We start from the raw sequence: 16,192 nt of genomic DNA on the forward strand, positions 1-16,192 counted from the left end.
AAGGAAAAGACCTACAAAAACAAACCCAAAACAATTAAGAAAATGGTAATAGGAACATACATATCGATAATTACCTTAAATGTAGATGGATCAAATGCTTCCACCAAAAGACATAGACTGCCTGAATGGATACAAAAACAAGACCCATATATATGCTGTCTACAAGAGAGCCACTTTGACCTAGGGACACACACAGACTGAAAGTGAGGGGATGGAAAAAGATATTCCATGCAAATAGAAATCAAAAGAAAGCTGGAGTACCAATTCTCATATCAGACAAAATAGACTTTTAAATAAAGACTATTACAAGAGACAAAGTAGGACACTACATAATGATGAAGGGATCAATCCAAGAAGATATAACAATTGTAAATATTTATGCACGCAACATAGGAGCACCTCAATACATAAGGCAAATGCTAACAGCCATAAAAGGGGAAATGGACAGTAACACAATCATAGTAGGGGACTTCAACACCCCACTTTCACCAATGGACAGATCATCCAAAATGAAAATAAATAAGGAAACACAAACTTTAAGTTACACATTAAACAAGAATGACTTAAATGATATTTATAGGACATTCCATCCAAAAACAACAGAAAACGCTTTCTTCTCAAGTGTTCATGGAACATTCTCCAGGAGAGATCATTTCTCCAGGAGAGATCATATCTTGGGTCACAAATCAAGTCTTGGTAAATTTAAGAAAACTGAAATTGTATCAAGTATCTTTTCCGACCACAATGCTATGAGACTAGATATCAATTACAGGAAAATATCTGTAAAAAATACAAACACGTGGAGGCTAAACAATACACTACTTAATAACCAAGACATCACTGAAGAAATCAAAGAGGAAAGCAGAAAATACCTAGAAACAAATGACAATGAATACACGATGTCCCAAAACCTATGGGATGCTGCAAAAGCAGTTCTAAGAGGGAAGTCTATAACAATACAATCCTACCTCAAGGAACAAGAAACATCTCAAATAAACAACCTAACCTTACACCTAAAGCAATCAGAGAAAGAAGAACCAAAAAACCCCAAAGTTAGCAGAAGAAAAGAAATCATGAAGATCAGATCAGAAATAAATGAAAACAAAATTAAGGAAATGATAGCAAAGATCAATAAAACTAAAAGCTGGTTCTTTGAGAAGATAACCAAAATTGATAAACCATTACCCAGACTCCTCAAGAAAAACAGGGAGAAGACGCAAATCAATAGAATTAGAAATGAAAAAGGAGAAGTAACAACTGACACTGCATAAATACAAAGGAGCATGAGAGATTACTACAAGCAACTATATGCCAATAAAATGGACAACCTGAAAGAGATGGACAAATTCTTAGAAAAGCACAAGCTTCCAAGACTGAACCAGGAAGAAATAGAAAATAAAAACAGACCAATAATAAGCACTGAAATTGAGACTGTGATTAAATATCTTCCAACAAACAAAAGCCCAGGACCAGACGGCTTCACAGGTGAATTCTATCAAACATTTAGAGAAGAGCTAACACCTATCCTTCTCAAACTCCTCCAAAATAAAGCAAAGGGAGGAACACTTCCAAACTCATTTTACGAGGCCACCATCACACTGACACCAAAACCAGACAAAGATGTCACAAACAAAGAAAAGTACAGGCCAATGTCACTGATGAACATAGATGCAAAATTCCTCAACAAAATACTAACAAACAGAATCCAGCAGCACATTAAAAGGATCATACACCATGATCAAGTGGGGTTTATCCCAGGAATGCAAGGATTCTTAAATATACACAAAACAATCAATGTGATAAACCATATTAAAAAATTGAAGGAGAAAAACCATATGATCATCTCAATAGATGCAGAAACAGCTTTTGACAAAATTCAACACCTATTTATGATAAAAACCCTCCAGAAAGTAGGCATAGAGGGATGTAACCTCAACATAATAAAGCCCATATATGACAAACCCACAGCCAACATCATTCTCAATGGTGAAAAACTGAAACCATTTCCTCTAAGGTCAGGAACAAGACAGGGTTGTCCACTTTCATCACTATTATTCAACATAGTTTTGGAAGTTTTAGCCAGAGCAATCAGAGAATAAAAAGAAATAAAAGGAATCCAAATCAGAAAAGAAGAAGTAAAGCTGTCATTGTTTGCAGATGACATGATACTATACATAGAGAATCCTAAAGATGCTACCAGAAAACTCCTAGAGCTAATCAATGAATTTGGTAAAGTAGCAGGATACAAAATTAATGCGCAGAAATCTCTTACATTCCTATACACTAATGATGAAAAATCTGAAAGAGAATTTAAGGAAACACTCCCATTTACCATTGCAACAAAAGAATAAAATACCTAGGAATAAACCTACCTAAAGAGACAAAAGACCTGTATGCAGAAAACTATAAGACCCTGATGAAAGAAATTAAAGATGATCCAAACAGACGGAGAGATATACCATGTTCTTGGATTGGAAGAATCAACATTGTGAAAATGACTATACTACACAAAGCAATCTACAGATTCAATGCAATTCCTAGCAAACTACCAATGGCATTTTTCACAGAACTAGAACAAAAAATTGCACAATTTATATGGAAACACAAAAGACCCTGAATAGCCAAAGCAATCTTGAGAAAGAAAAATGGAGCCGCAGGAATCAGTCTCCTGGACTTGAGACTATACTACAAAGTTACAGTAATCAAGACAGTATGGTACTGGCACAAAAACAGAAATATAGATCAATGGAACAGGATAGAAAGCCCAGAGATAAACCCATGTACATATGGTTACCTTATTTTTGATAAAGGAGTCAAGAATATACAATGGAGAAAAGACAGCCTCTTCAATAAGTTGTGCTGGGAAAACTGGACAACTGCATGGAAAAGAATGAAATTAGAACACTCCGTAACACCATACACAAAAATAAACTCAAAATGGATTAAAGACCTAAATGTAAGGCCAGACACTATCAAACTCTTAGAGGAAAACATAGGCAGAACACTATGACATAAATCACAGCAAGATCCTTTTTGACCCACCTCCTAGGGAAATGGAAATAAAAACAAAAATAAACAAATGAGACCTAATGCAACTTAAAAGCTTTTGCACAGCAAAGGAAACCATAAACAAGATGAAAAGACAACCCTCAGAATGGGAGAAAACATTTGCAAATGAAGCAACTGACAAAGGATTAGTCTCCAAAATTTACAAGCAGCTCATGCAGCTCAATATCAAAAAAACAAACAACCCAATCCAAAAATGGGCAGAAGACCTAAATAGACATTTCTCCAAAGAAGACATACAGATTGCCAACAAACACATGAAAGGATGCTCAACATCACTAATCACTAGAGCAATGCAAATCAAAACTACAATGAGGTATCACCTCACACCAGTCAGAATGGCCATCATCAAAAAATCTACAAACAGTAAATGCCGGAGAGGGTGTGGAGAAAAGGGAACCCTCTTGCACTGTTGGTGGGAATGTAAATTAATACAGTCACTATGGAGAACAGAATGGAGGTTCCTTAAAAAACTAAAAATAGAACTACCATATGACCCAGCAATCCCACTACTGAGCATATGCTCTGAGAAAACCATCACTCAAAAAGAGTCATGTACCACAATGTTCATTGCAGCACTGTTTACAATAGCCAGGACATGGAAGCAACCTAAGTGTCCATCGACAGATGAATGGATAAAGAAGATGTGGCACATATATACAATGGAATATTACTCAGCCATGAAAAGAAACAAAATTGAGTTATTTGTAGTGAGGTGGATGGACCTAGAGTCTGTCATACAGAGCGAAGTAAGTCAGGAAGAGAAAAACAAATACTGTATGCTAACACATATATATGGAATCTAAAAAAAAAAAAAAAAGATTCTGAAGAACCTAGGGGCAGGACAGGAATAAAGATGCAGACGTAGAGAATGGACTTGAGGACACAGGGAGGTGGAATGGTAAGCTGCGACGAAGTGCGAGAGTGGCATGGACTTATATATAGTACCAAATGTAAAATAGATAGCTAGTGGGAAGCAGTCACATAGCACAGGGAGATTAGCTAGGTGCTCTGTGACCACCTAGAGGGGTGGGATAGGGAGGGTGGGAGGGAGACGCAAGAGGGAGGAGATATGGGGATATATGTATATGTATAGCTGATTCACTTTGTTATAAAGCAGAAACTAACACACATTGTAAAGCAATTATACTCCAATAAAGATGTTAAGTTAAATAAATAAATAAATAAATTAGCATAATGATAATAAGTAAAGTAATATTTAATCCGAAATCTTCCGAATCCTAGTCCAAAACCCTTTTCACTCCACGATTCCCTTATTCTCCAGCTACTCATTTTCTGCCATTGTTTGGACATTCTTAGATCGTGTAACAGTTGCCAAATGTCGTCACTTTGTTTAATTTTTTTCCAATCAATCTCAAAGTCTCCATATGCCTATTATCTTCTCTAATTCCTAGTTGTCCAGGGATTCCACAGATTCATGTAGTCCACACCTCAAGCCACTCATGCTGTTTCTTCTTATCAGCTCAGGATGTAACCATTTGAGGACATGTCCTGTCAATTTGTCATATACTGCAAGAATGCCTTTCTTGGGTCAGTTCAATGGCGAGGTCCCATAGGGTCAACTCTGGACACCAATTTTATCACTTTTTAGTTTATATCCAGGCTCAGGTATTTTTCCTCAAGGTCCAGTGCTGTGTCAGAATAGCTGAATCCATAGAAGTTCACGGTCAACCACACACTGTACCTGGGCTGCCTGCAGTCTCTCCAATCATGGTAACTCCCCATGTGACTCCCATACTTGGTCCTCCTAATTGTTGTACTGTGTACAGTATTACTTTCTGAGCTCTCCATAAAAAATTGCAAACTCCAGTTTTCCGGAGTGTATTCATCCCAATTTGATAACCAAGGGATAACCATAATAGGTGTTTTATCACAGAATAAAGATTTATCTAAAAGTGACATCTAATCTCCACCCTTAAATACAGGGTAGGCCAGCTTTATTTTTAAGCACTCCCAACACACAGAATCCTATTTACACTGCCTTACCCAACACCTTATTTCAATGTATTAGAACAGCTTTTCCATTTCTTTTTCATTTGTTTGTTTGACTTCTCATCTGGAGTTCAAGTTCCTGAGAAGGCATGTACACATGTCATTTATCCCTGGATTCTCAACCCCAGACACAGTATCAAAGATTGCTAAAGGAGGAAAAAAAGAAGAACAGTGATTTTTGAAGGGAATTGCTCAGCTAGTTTTGGTTTCTCTTATATCCATCACTAAATGGAACACCTTTTCTTATTTGATACAAGAAATATGGGTTACTTGATCATAGAGAACCACAGAAATTGATTGGTGCTGAATTTTTATAAATTTTGGGGAATCATCAGTAAGCAAATTGGGGTGTGCTAAGCACTGATGTTGTAAATTACCTTGAATGTCACATTTTCCACTTTCTTTAACCATTCAGCTTTCCCAAATAATCACCTTTCTTCAATATTCTATTTTTTATTGCCTTCATTCCCTTCATTTAGAAATTTCTACTCTTGTCCACTATTTCCCATATTGTCTACTAATATATCACCTTACAAATAACTTGAAATGAACATTTAAACAATTTTGAGTTACTCAGTTAGCTGTCAATGAAGTGTCAGGTAAACATATTAATATGAGTTATTAAACAGCATTAACAGTACTAATTTCTTTCTTAAAAATTATGTGTTATATTTTAAATATATAAAGTAAAATTGTATATTTTTCTGGTACAAAAGTGTTACATGCCTACTGTAAAATATCTAAGCAATATAGAATGTACAAGGTTGAGAATGTTACTTTTCCATAATCCCACCCCCAAGAGATAATCACAGGTTTTCCTCTGATACACTCTCTTCTGGATTTCTTAAATACATGTTCAAACACCTATATAATGCACTTCACAAAAATGTGATCACGTTATATCACATTTTGGCAATTTAAAAAATCATTTATGTAGTTATCTTTATCTTTCCTTGTCACTAGGTATAGACATAACATTATTTTCGGAATTGTGTAATATTCCATGGATGACTAGTATTATGTTTTTTAACTAGATTACAACTGATGGACAATTAAGTGGTTTCCAATTTTTTATTCTGAAAACAGAGTTGCAATGAATACCTATGTACATACTTCTTTCCACATCTGTGAAATTATTTCTTCAGGAAAAATTCTTAGAAATAGAGTTTCTGAATCTAAAGTTGTCAATATCTTAATTTTGAATTTGATTTTACTTTAAATAGATTGTTTCAAATTTCTTTTGATAAAGTTGTACTAACTTACACTCCCATCTCCTAAAATGGTCTTTTTCCATCACTAAGATCATCACTGATTTTAATCTTTTCCAAGAAAGATATCATTGTCTGAATTCACATTTCTTTCATTAATAGTCAGCTGGAACTTCTTTTCATATGTTTGGTGGTTGTTTGCACTTTTTCTTTGGATTTTTTTAAAATGAATTTTGCCTTTTCCTTATTTTGTTTGATTACTTGGTATTGATTTATAGAATTCCTTGTAATTTATGGCAATTAACCTGTCAATCACATATGTTAAAATATTTTTTAAATTAATTATTATTTATTTAATTTATTTTTGGCTGCCTACGCAGGATCTTCCTTGAGGCATGCGGGAACTTTTTTTTGTTGCGGCGCACGGGCTCTTCATTGTGGTGTGTGGGCTTCTCTTTAGCTGTGGCATGCAGGTTTTCTCTCTCTAGTTGTGGTGCATGGGCTCCAGGGCGTGTGGGCTCTGTAGTTTGCGGCATGTGGACTCTAGTTGATGCGCGTGAGCTCAGTAGTTGTGGCACACGGGCTTAGTTGCCCCGCGGCATGTAGGATCTTAATTCCCTGACCAGGGATCGAACCTGCGTCCCCTGCATTGTAAGGTGGATTCTTTACCACTGGACCACCAGGGAAGTCCTTATGTTAAAATATTAATTCCCAATTCATTGCTTCTATATCTACCTTCTTTAGGGTATTTTTTATACACAGATTTTAATTTCTAGGTAGTTAAATTTATCTCTTATAATTTTTGGTTTTTATGTCAGGCCTAGGTAGAATTTTACCAACTGAGTTATAAAATTATTTAACAATGTTTCCCCCTAGCATCTTATTCTTTTCATTTCTTATTGTAAGTTCATATTTAAAAATAATCTTGCTTACACATTTATTCTCTAGTAAATCACTATAAATTTCCAAGTAACATAATAGCAGAATATGTAATTTGTGATTATAACTTTCAAAATAGAGAAATACTTAAAAAGCATCATTTGAGAAATAGACAATACTTCTAGTAAAAAAAAAAGGTGCAAATTTAGAAAACACGTGAATAAATTAGCATATATTTGCTAATATTTATGAAGATAAACATATTTTGTTCTTAACAAATATTGGGTTTTTTGATATCCTGCTAAGTGTTTTGTGAATTTATTATCTGTGGAGATTCAGGTCAATTGAACAATTTTAATCGAGGGCCTCCACTTTACCCAGTGCTGGGAATACAGCAGTACACAGGCGCTGTGATAAAGAGATTTCTGGAGGCTTCTAAAGAAAGAAGCTTCCTCGTTTCTTACAAAAAGCCTTCTGTGTCTCTCCCTGGTCATGAACTGGAGAAACATTGAACTTGGAGTATTTGGTAACCATGTGACACCACAAGAGGGAGCCAACAGCAGAGTGAAGCTGACCTGACCCCCCGGGGAACTGTAGAATTGAGGAAGGGAAACTTGCTCTTGGATGATGTTTTTTAGTTGCTGACTCAAACCTATCCTGATCTATCTTTAAACTTACCAGTTATTTAAACCAATACATCCCTGTAATTGTGTAAGGTTTTTTCTGTTACTTACAGCCAAAGACACCTTGACCAGCACAGTGGTCCTCTCACGTACCTGCATTAGTACTATGTACTTCTCTATGTCTGCACTTTTCTTGTGGTATTGTGATTATCAATTCACTAGTCTGTATCCTTTTTAAATTTTAAGCAGCAATTGTATCTGTCTTGTATACCAATTTATACTCAGTCAGTATAGTGCCAGTAGGGTTTAACACGCCTCAGGTATTTGCTGAATGTGTAAGAAGTAATTATGCTGTCAAGGGACCTTATATTAGTTGATTTCTTCCACTTACTAGGCACTGTTTTTCTTCATTCATTGATTCTTTTTTTATAATAAACAATACAGAAAACCACATAAATCCATGTATATTTGTATTGCATATTCCCTAATTTTTCTTTTTTTTCTTTTTTTTTTTTTTTTTTTTTTATGGCTCTTTTCAGTTTATTGCATGAAGGAGTTACACTAGTCCAAGTTAAAAGCAGACCCCAAATGGTTACATTGCACAAGCTGTGAGGTTTTTAAACTTGTGACAAGGGACAGAAGGAAAACTCTACTCATTGCAAGGAAATCCTCACTTAAGCTTCAGTGAGCCAGAAGCACTTAAAACCCATGAACCTTCAGCTGATCGTCCGTAGCCAGTCCAACCTCTACGAGGAACTGGCATATGTTCTTGCGCTGGTCACCCTGTAGCTGAATTACTTCTCCATATTCTGGATGCTCAATTACAGTACCATTGCAGGCAAATTTCTTCTTAAACGCCTTCACTGGTTTCTTTTTAACGTAATCATCAGCGATCCCTTGGACAGTAGTAAGGGTCTTCCTGCCATTTCTCTGTTGAATTCTTATATGGATATAATCCTCAGTGCCAGCAGGAAGCAGATCATCACTCTTACTTGCATCAGCAAAGGGGTCGAAAGAGTGGAGGTTCTGGATAGCGGACATATGATACGATTCCTTTTCCTCGGTGGAAACGGCCTGCGGAAGGCTGTGGCTGGAGAAGGTGGGGGGGGGGGGGGGGGGAACGGAGCGTCGGGAAGCGAGGGGGCTCGAGGGGGAGGCTGCTGAGCCCTCGGCGGCGGCTCAGTAACTGGGGTCTTTTCTCTCTTTTTATCCAGAAAAAAATATTATCATTACCTGCCATGTTAGGCAGACCAGGTTTTTAGGATAATATTCTTTTGTATAGTTTTAAAAATGTATGCAAAAACATTATACTATATATAATATTAGGCAACCTACTTTTTGACACTCAGCATATGTGTTCTTGACATTTACCAGTGTTAATCCACATAGATAGCTCATTCATTTTAACTGCTGCATAATTTTTCATCAAAGGAAGATACCACATCTTATTTATGCAGTCACCTATTAGTGGAGATTTGCGTTGGTTCCAGTTTTCACTATTAAATGATACTTCAGTGAACATCTTTGTTTATGTCTTCTCTGAGAGCTCTTCTATGATAATAGGCCTAAACAAGAAATTGATGGCCACAGGGTATGCACATTTTCAAGTGTACTGGATATTGCCAAACTCCCTTCTTTCCAAAATGGCTGCAAACTTTCAAATTTTTATGTATTATAAAATTGTTTTCCAAAGTAGTTGTACCAATTTATACTTTTACCAATAATCTAAAAGAGTAATCATTCATCCACGTCATTGTTAACACTTGGAATTATTAGAAGTTTTACCTTTTTGCTAATCTGTTGGATGTGAAATGAATCTTTATTATCATTTTAATATTTTTGCCCAGATTACTAGTGGCATTATGATCTTTTTATGTACTTAATCATCAGTATGCTTTCTTACACTTCAACGACTCATCTGCTCAAATCCATTGCCTATTGCCAACTCTGGGTTGGGGGGGTGGACTTAAAAATTTGTTTTTCTTCTTTATATGTAATAATTTATCATATATGTTTGATACTAATCCTTCATTTTTTATGTCATGAATGTCTTTCCTTGTCTGACAATTATCTTTCAGGTATGTTTATGGTAAATTTTACTATTTAGAAGTTCTTCATTGTAGAGCAGTTTTTTTTCCTTTTTTTGGTTTTAGTTAAAAATTCCTTCCCTACCCCAATGTAATAAATACATTCTCCTTTTTAAAAAACACAATAATTTTAAAGTGTTGTTTTTCACTTTTAAATATTTAACCCATCTGAAATTTATTTTTTTCTTAAGGTGTAAATTAGGGAAATTATTTTTTTCATATAATAAACCAATTACACTAACACTTTTCTCCTTGATTTGTAATGCTTTCTCTACGACATACCAAATTCCTTATATGCTTCCACCTGTTTCTGGAATTCCTATTTTATTCCAATAATCTGTTTGCTTGTCTCTGAGCCAATGTCACATTGTCTTTTCAATTTTATGATATCCTCTTGAGATCTGGTCAGACAAGTCCTCAAAATTGTCTTGGCTATTCTGGGTGCTTTATTATTCCATATAAATATTAAAATCTATTTCCACAAAAAATATTCTACAGGATTTTAATGAAACTTAATTTGACTTACAGAGTAATTCACAGAATAGGCAGCTTTCTGATTTGACCATTCGTATTTATTGGCATAATATAATTGTTAGGTATTCTATCATATCTTTCGATAATATTCTGTAATTTTCTCCAAAGGGATCTTGCACACCGTCTATTAAGTTTATTCCTAGGTACATTTTTGGCTGTTGTTGCTTTTGTAGTTTGTGTCTTTTCAAGTTAAATTTTATAATGAATGTTGCTAAACGTATAGGAAGACTATTAGCTTTTCTGTCTTCAGCAAGCTAGTTAAATTCACATATTTGCTTTAATAGTTGCCCTTTGAATTCTTTTGGATTGTCTATATAGACAACCATATCTGAAAATCACAGCATTTTTTAAATCTTCTGTTCTAATACTCAGACATACTATTTATTTTTTACTAGTTACTTATTTAGGTCTTCTAGTATATGATGAATAGAAGAAGTAATTACAGCCATCCTTGACTTGTTCTTGTTCAAGTGTACTTGTCAAAAGGGTAAATCATAGCTCTCAAGCAAGTGTAAAATGGATGTATGTCAAGGATTTTATTTCACTCATTAATTAATGAGGGAACCAGGAATATATTAAAACTGGTTCAAAGAATACTTCAGAGTTAATTTAATAAAGGAAATTTAGGATAAGATTGCTGGGTTAGGTCCAGAACTGGTTAACATCCTACAGAGCAATAAACTATACTTTGGGATTGCATTATACTGGACAGAAATTACTTTCACCTGTACCACACAAATAGCTACAAGTTAACCTCTGCATCTACACAGCTGTAAAACAGCACAGACAATAGAAAAATCAAAGATGCAAACTCAGCACTGCATTGAAGGAATACCTACTATCGTCTTTTGTCTGTTTCTAAATTTTTGATAATTTTTCTGTCATTCCTGATTTTAAAGGAAATGCTTGGACCTCCCTGGTGGCGCAGTGGTTAAGAATCCTCCTGCAAATGCAGGGGACACAGGTTCGAGCCCTGGTCCGGGAAGATCCCACATGCCGGGGAGCAACTAAGCCCATGCACCACAACTACTGAGCCTGCGCTCTAGAGCCCACCAGTCACAGCTACTGAAGCCCGAGCGCCTAGAGCCTGTGCTGCACAGCAAGAGAAGCCACTGCAGTTAAGTCCGCCCACCGCAACGAAGAGTAGCCCCCGCTCGCCGCAACTAGAGAAAGCCCACACACAGCAACGAAGACCCAAGACAGCCAAAAATAAATAAATAAAATAAATAAATTTGTTAAAAATAAATAAATAAATAAAGGAAATGCTTATAAAGTTTCACCATTAATTATAGTGTGTGTTTTTTTTTTGGTTTTTTTTTTTGGTAAATATCTTTTTAACAAGTTAAAGAGGTTCTCTTTTATTCTAGTTTTCTAAAATATTTTAGCATAAATGAGTACCCAGTGTAGCCCAATAAATATTTTTCAGCATCTCTATTAAAATGATTGTTTTGGTTTTTGTCCTTTTCGTGTGTTAATAAGGTGGATTATATTGATAAACTCTGATGTTTAACTATCATTTCATTCTTCAGAAAACTCTACTTGGTCATGATATATTATTATCTGGTTATATCTGTCGACATTTATTTCTTAATATTTTATTTAGGACTTTTTGCATTTATATTCATAAATGAGATTTCTCCATTACCTTCTTTTCTCGTACTGTCCTTAGCCAGTTTTTGTAACCAAGGTAATTTTCCTTCTTCTTCTACTCTTAAAATGAGCTATAGAACATCTGTTTTTTCTCAAAAACTTGGTAAAAATCACCTCTATGACAATATTTGTCTAGTTTCAGTTTTGGGTAAGAGATGTTCTGGCGACTGATGTAATCTTTGAATCAATTCTTATCATTTATATTTTCTAGAAGAAATGAAATTTGAACAGTTTCAAATTTATTGGCATAAAGTTGTTCAATGTACTCTCTTGTGACTCTAAAGACATCTATTCATTTCAATTTTTCTGAAAGTATTTATTTGTAGCTTCTTTATTCTCTTGATTAGCTGTAGCAAATTATTTTTATTAATCTTTTAAAAAACTATAGGTTTTGTTGATCAACTTTTTAAAGGTTTATCTATTATTCAATAATCCCTGTTCTTATATTTTAAAAAATGATTTCCTTCTAATTATGTTTACTCTGTTGCTGTTTTTATACCTTCTTGACTTGAATGCTTAACTAATTTATCTTAAATGTCTCTCATTTTTTTCAAAGAAATGTAGTTAAGGTTATACATTTCATCCTTAGAAATAGTTCAGCTGTACTCCACAAGGTCTGACATCTGATATTTTCAAGCAGTTCTATTTTGCAATTTTCAGTTTTTTTTCCTTTACCCCATACACATTTATATAGATTGTTTTTAAGCTTTTCATATTTTAGTTTCCAAAATTTGAGCAGGATTTTTAACTTTAAAAATATTTAATTGCATTGAAATTGGAGAGTATGGTATGCATCTTATCAACTTTTTGAAAAAATTTATGGTTTTGTACGTGGTCATTTAAAAAAATGATCTATGTATGCTATTTGTTGACTGCATGTTTTTCTATATAGGTAAATATATAGAAATATATAGAAATAGCATATTTATACATTCTAGTTGTAATATAATACTGTAATATAATACATTATTGTATATTCTATTAATAATATCAATAATATATTTAATACATAATCTAAATAGCATAAATAAATACATGAGAATACTATATATTATAAATAGTACATAATATATAGAGAATATACTAAAATTAGATAAAACCTGATAATTTTGTCGTTTGGCTCTTCCATATCTTAATAACTTTTTCATCTCCTTTATCAATATTTTTCTAACAGAAATTTATAAAAATTTTTCTGCAATTGTGTAATTGTTAATTCCTTCCTATGATTCGGCACATTTTTGCTTTTAATTGTTCAAAACTATATTGTTTGGTGCATACAAGTTCATGTAGTATGATCTTCTTTTTGGACTGTTTTTTTAATGTAGTATTTTTTTTCTATTTATATTTAAATGATAAAAAATGGTTCTGAAGAACCTAGGGCCAGGACAGGAATAAAGACGCAGACATAGAGAATGGACTTGAGGACACGGGGAGGGGGAAGGGTAAGCTGGGATGAAGTGAGAGAGTGGCATGGACATATATACACTACCAAATGTAAAATAGATAGCTAGTGGGAAGCAGCCGCATAGCGCAGGGAGATCAGCTCGGTGCTTTGTGACCATCTAGAGGGGTGGGATAGGGAGAGTGGGAGGGAGACACAAGAGGGAGGAGATATGGGGATATATGTATATGTATAGCTGATTCACTTTGTTATACACCAGAAACTAACACACCATTGTAAAGCAATTATACTCCAATAAAGATGTTAAAAAATGCTCTTGTGTCTGATTTTGATAGCACTATATCATTTTTCTTATTCTTTGCATTTGTTTTTCCCCCTTATTTTGTGTCTTTAATCAGTTTAAACATGCTTTATTTTGTAGTTGCTATTCAACTATTCTATAACTTAAAATCCCCAAATGTTTTGTAATTTTAGGTTTATTTATTCTATCAACAAATACTGAGTTCTTCTAAGTGGCAGGTCTTTTGCTTGGTGCTGAGAGTATATCAGTGGGGAAAACAGATTAAATTTTCTGTTCTCAATGGAGTCTACATTCTAGTGGTAGGAATAACAACATAATAAATAGGGTAAATTTTATTATATTTTATAAGATGATAAGTCATATGGAAAAATATAGAACAGGGCAAGTGGATTTGGTAGGTCCACAGTGATAGTGGGAGTGGTTGAAAATAAATGAGCTGTCACATTTGGCTTCATTTAAAAGATGGTATTTGAGCAGAGACTTAAAAGAGGTGAGAAAGTGAGCCACATGGCTCTCCAGAAGAGCTTTTCCAACCCTCATGGGGAAGCATGACTGGCATCTCCAAGGAACAGCAAGGAGGCCAGTGTTACTGCAGAAAAGAGAGTTTGGGGAAAGAGTAGGAGAGGCCAGAGAATGGAGTGGGTGTAATGGGTAGGCAGATCATGTAGGGCTTTATAAGCCTTAGTAAGAATATCGACTTTGAATATTATTTGAAAATAGATTAAAGGGTTTGACAGTGGAAGCATGGAGGGCATTTAGGAGACTATTGCTGTTACCTAATTATGATGATGACTTGAACCAAAGTAGAAACAGCAGAGATGATAAGAATTGATCAAATAAAGATTATATTAAAGGTAGAGTCATTAAGATTCCCTAAAGTACTGGATGTGAGGTACGAGAGAAAAGGGGAGTCAGTAATGCCTTTGAAGTTTTGAGCCTGGCAACTTAAAAAATGGAATTTCCATTAAGTAACTATATAGAATATGTTCGAGGGTGGAGGAGAAAGGAGTTCAGTAATGGATATGTTAAGTTTGAGATGTATGTTAGACATCCAAGTGGAGATTTCAAATGAGCAATTCAAAATATAAGTGTGGAGTTCACAGGAGAGGTGCAGGCTAGGGATTTAAAATTGGTAGTCATGGCGTATAGACAATATCAAGCCAGGGATTAGATGAGCTCCCCATGGGAGTGTGTATAAACAGAGAAGAGAAGTCTAAAGGCTGACCCCTGGGGTACTATCATGTTAAGGTTGACTGTAGAAGAGGAGGAATTAGCAAAAGAGACTAACAGGAGAAGCCAGAGAGATAAGAAAGGAATCAGGAGAAAGTGGAATCTGGGATCAAGTGGAGAGTGTTTCCAGGAGGTGGGAATGCCCAGCTGTATCAAATGTTGTAGTTAGGTAACGTAGGATGAGGATTGAAAACTGACTCTTAGATTTAGTTATGGGGGACCACAAGTAACCATAAGAGCAGTTATGATGGAGCAGTTGGAGCAAAAGCCGGATGCTTAGAGGGGAATTGGAACAGGTGAGTAAAGAAAACTTTTTCTAGGAGCTTAGTTGCAAAAAATGTACAGAAAAAAGGGGTCAGGATCTGGAGGGAAAAGTAGAGTCAAGAGATCTTTTCGTGTGTGTGTGTGTGTGTGTGTGTGTGTGTGTGTGTGTGCGTGTGTGTTTTAAGATAGGAGAGATACCAAATTTGCTCCCCAAAGTCACCATGAAGAGTGGAAAACTGAAGGTGTGGGAGAGGGAAAGGAAACGTATTGAAGTGATGTATTTAATCAGGAGGGGATGGTGTCTAGTGCATAATTCAAAGTGTTAGTCTGGGATCAAGGCACAAACTTTTCACCTACAGTTAGAGAAGGAAGGCTGGTAATCTGACAAGTATGAGTAGATAGGATGATGGAAGATTGTGGAAATTATTTTTCTCACTGCCACAACTCTTCCAGAAAAGTAGGAAGCAAGGTCATCATCTGAGAGGATGGGAGAGAAGGTACCAAGGGTTTTTGAAGAGAGAAGGTACAGAGCATTGGAGTAGGAGAGTGGAAGAATGGAGAACGGACTAGGATGTATAGTCAGATTCCTTGGCAGTACTAGGTCACTGGAGGCTCTGGTTATTAACTTAAAGTAGGAACCAGTCAGTGTTTCAGTATTATTCTCAACCATGTTCAGCTTTAACGTGCAGGTGCAGAGAAGACAGGTGGATTTGACCGCCTAGTGAATACCATAAAGGTAGATAGAGGCGATGGAGTTGACAATATATGCCTAAATGTAATGCCTGTCCATGATTTAAGCTGGGTAAGGAGAGGAATGATTGGGATATCTAGGGGGTGTGGGATTGTGGAAAGGTGATGGGATCAATGGATCAGAGGTCCTGGTGGGGTTGAAGGATTGCTGGCTTCTGGGTACTAGAGAGAACCGAACTGGAAAG

General features: G+C 35.4%; 1 pseudogene; it reads right to left on the reverse strand.

Annotated features, from left to right (window-relative positions):
* Window positions 1-8,307: 8,307 nt before the first annotated feature.
* Window positions 8,308-8,883, reverse strand: LOC137763838 (eukaryotic translation initiation factor 1 pseudogene; annotated as a pseudogene).
* Window positions 8,884-16,192: the final 7,309 nt, after the last annotated feature.

Source organism: Eschrichtius robustus, chromosome 4 (assembly GCF_028021215.1).
Source record: "Eschrichtius robustus isolate mEscRob2 chromosome 4, mEscRob2.pri, whole genome shotgun sequence".
NCBI lineage: Eukaryota > Metazoa > Chordata > Mammalia > Artiodactyla > Eschrichtiidae > Eschrichtius > Eschrichtius robustus.